Source organism: Hibiscus syriacus, unplaced genomic scaffold (genome assembly GCF_006381635.1).
Source record: "Hibiscus syriacus cultivar Baekdansim isolate YM2019G1 unplaced genomic scaffold, ASM638163v2 tig00110013_pilon, whole genome shotgun sequence".
Taxonomy (NCBI): domain Eukaryota; kingdom Viridiplantae; phylum Streptophyta; class Magnoliopsida; order Malvales; family Malvaceae; genus Hibiscus; species Hibiscus syriacus.
The window spans coordinates 743,573-747,760 of NW_024062563.1; positions in this window are offsets into that span (position 1 = coordinate 743,573).

The window sequence follows — 4,188 nt, forward strand, 5'->3', positions numbered from 1 at the left end:
ATGTACTACTAATGTGTTTTCTTTTAATTGAAATTCAATATTCTTTTATGTGTTAAACTTTTTTGTCAAAAGTTTTCTTGGAATACTTTTATTGAAGGGGAGTTTTGATTTTTCGAATGATTTTATGCTAAACTTTTTACTTACTCTCCATTGTTATTCTTGAACTTTAAATTTGAATTATATTTTATATAACAAAAAGGGGAAGAAGTATAGGTTTGAAAAATTCAATTTCTCAATGAAAAAGGGGGAGCTTTAATATTTTCCAAATATTTCTCTTTTTCATGAAATATTTTATTAAGGGGGAGTTTTGCTAAAACAATTTTTCAAATGTTTTGTTATATAAAAAAGGGAGAGATTGTTAAACCATGTTTTATAATATTTTGATATAACAAATTAAGGAAAAATGTTTTTAGACTTGATTGAATTTGTTCAAAGTTTTTTGAAAATAATTCAAAGTCCATTAAACTAGAATTTGAGCACAAAACATTTTTCTGGGTATGTAGTACCGATACTGTTCTTACTGTATCGATTCTACATGAATAATACTGATATTGTTCATATGGTATCGATTCCAAAGATAAGAGAAGTATCGATACTCTATAGGTAGTATCGACACTGCCGGTTGTTTTCCTAATTGCTCAAATTCCAGAATGAAAAATAGGTACCGATACTCAAGGGGTGCTGATATTAATTTACACAGTGGTATCGATACCATGAAGCATAGTATCGATATTGGTCAAGCCCAACAGTCTTCAACAACTAGTTTATATAAAAAAATTATAAAGGTAGTACCGAGACTCATAAAAGGAGTATCAATACTGGGCATTTTTATTTTGCAGAAAATTAATCCCAAACGGTTCCAAAACATCCCCAACGGCTAGAAACAGTCAAAAACTCATTCCAACATATAAAAACAAGTTGAGGACACTTGAAGAAGGTTACAACACCTATCCAAGCAATTGAGATCAAGAGAAAGTTCTTTCACTCTTATTTTTCTTTTTCTCCTGTACATAAGTATTTTTGAGCTCATTGTAAATCTTTCTATTGTTTTCTTGTGAGCTTAATTCTTGTAAACACCTATATTGCTGAGTTTTTATTGTTTACATCTTTCAACCTATGTAAAAGGAAGTGGTTTTAGTTTAGCCATTGAAAAACTAAGGGTTTTGTAAAGGTTATCACTTTGTCCTGGAAAAAGAAAGAACAAATTAGTGAATTTGTTAGAAAATTCTTAGTGTGGAGCTAAGGTAGTGGATGTAGATTTGGTTTAAAAGTCGAATCACTATAAATCATTGTGCAAATTCTCCTATCCTTTCTCCTCCATACCCAAAATTTTTCAATTAGCCATTTCATCCCCTCTTGACAATTATTCGGTTGTTCAATTAAGCTTCATCAATTCCAACATAGACCTATTCCACAAACTCCATAATCTTAAACAAGGGAGCAGAACTGTTGACTACTTCAAGGAAATGTAGATAGCCATGATTAGAGCCAATGTTGAAGAAGACAGAGAGGTAACAATGACAATGTTCTTATCTAGTTTAAATCATGACATTGCTTAAGATTATAAAAAACACATTTTAAGAGTGTTAATTGTATTTCATATTTATACAATATTCAAATAAAATAAAATAAAAATCATTACTTAAGATTGCACAAATCAATTTACCTCAGTAGTTAAAAGAATCATTGTTATTCTTAGAGGTAACAAATTCAAGCACTAACGACTACAAGAGTGATTAAGCGTTCATTGCCATGTATAAATTTAAATACCAACTAATTTAAAATGATCATTATAATCATATTTTAAAATTTGATAAACCAATAGATCCAGAGATGAACATAGAATTTTATGTTAGAAATGACGAATTTAAACTTATAAAATTTCAGATGATAAACTTAAATTTTCAAAATTCTAAAGGACAAAAATAAATTTTCATTAAAATGTATAAAAATTAAAATATATAATAATTTTAAATTTTTAAAAGATGAAAGTCCGGAATGACGCTCACTATTTCGATAAATTTTATCAATTTCATAAATTTGATAAAAATGTTACCGTAAGCTTTTACCCACTCTGACATTTTAGGTATTCTCAAGTTCTCCTGGTACGTTAAAATTATTTTTCTAATGAAACTGATAAACTTTACTTTATATATATATATAAACAAAGATACTTCGGCGTTGTTTTGATAAAGTTATTTTGGATTCTTTATTCGTTAGGTAATGAGATGAATGATGGATTATAGAACCTAATTCTATTTAACTAGTCAACAATCCTTTTAACATCTCACCAGTATATAACTTTTGTTCAAAATATAATATTTTAATTACGTTTTAGGAAATTAAATTATAATTATACACATAGGATTTTTATTATGTTTATAAAAGTCAAAAGATATATGAAACTTGAATCCAATTCTTGAGAAATTATGTTTTAGATAAAAGCAAATCTATATGATAGATCGTGTAAAATATAAGACGAAGGGAATCACTTTATAATGCAAAGAGCTGCTACACAAGGAAGGGAATCACTTTATAACTCACATCTAGAAGGATGCCAAATCATGTGCTGGTGTCAAGGATGAAATTGTAAATAAGGATGAATATTTAACCAAATCAAATCGAATTAAGAATTTTTAAGTTAATCGAGTTGATGAGTCATATTTTATAATAATAGTTTTATTTTTAAAAATTGAGTTCAATTTATGAATTTCAAATCGAATGGTTGAAATTTATGTTTAAATTTAATTGTAAATATTTATTTATACAATCCCATTCTTGCACCTACTCCTCTTCTTAACAACATCTTATTCATGGTTGAAGACTAAGGGAGTTCTCTCAATCTTTTCGTTCTTTTCCTCTTTACATTTTATACTTGGCATTAATTTGATATATTATGTCCATATCATCATTTATTGTTATGCCTTATTAACATATGTTATGCATTCTATGTTCATTAACTATGTAGGAACATCTTCATACAATGCATGACTATTGAATATAAAGCATGATAGTAGCCCCACATTCCTATACTTAGTTTTATACTATCCATGTGTTATTAATAACCTTCATTCCTAGCTTAATCTATGTTATTATTATGAGTTTGCATCATTCTTTAGCTTATGCTATGTTTATGATAGCTCATGCATTCATCTTTAGCTCATTTGCATGGTTAACATAGGCGACAACAAGCATTTGGATTGACTCTAGCTCACACATGTCTCATTTGTTTGTTTTCTTTGTTTCCATAGGTATATACATTGGTAAGGCACCTTATGGCAGCTTGGCAAAGCTAAACAACAAGCATGACAGCTCATGGATAGCTCAAAGTGATGACAAGCAGCTAAATGGAGCACAAACATAAGGATCCTAGCTTAAGGATAGCTAACATTAGCTGGGAGAGTAGCTGATATTAGTTGGAGAGTAGCTGACATTAGCTGGAGAGTTGTTGAGGACTACAATTGCTGAGCTGAGGACTTAAGGTAAGTGGAGGCAGCTGAAGTGACACTATGTACCTAGCTAGCTACCTATGTCATTATCTAGCATACACATACCATGTGATAAGCATATGGCCGAGGGAACACCATAAGCAAGGCATGGAAGAGCACATCAAGCAAAGAGACATGTGCATTCATTAAAAATGCATGTTCCTTTCTTTGAATTCAAACTAGGCGCCATTTCTCAAAGGAGTTGTAACCATTTGTCCAAGCCTTCTAAACCAAACATTTTAGTACCAAGGATGAAGAGCAACAAGCCTATTCGGTCAAGCAAAGAACACACTTATTCAAGCATTCCAAGAGGCCGAACCATGTTAATCATTCGACCAAAAAAGTCATAAGGCTTATAAAAGGCTAGCCGAACTAAACCTTACTTATTCATCACCTAGGGTTGTAATTAATTATTAAATGAACATGTATCTTCATAGGAAACACAATTCTTATACAATAAATCATTGTTATTCTTAGAGGTAAAATTCAAACACTAACGACTACAAGAGTGATTAAGTGTTCATTGCCATGCATAAATTTAAATCCCAACTCATTTAAAATCATCATTATATTCATATTTTAAAATTTGATAAAACAACATATCCAAATATGAACATAGAATTTTATGTTAGAAATGACGAATTTAAACTTATAAAATTTCAGATGATAAACTTAAATTTTCAAAATTCTAAAGGACAAA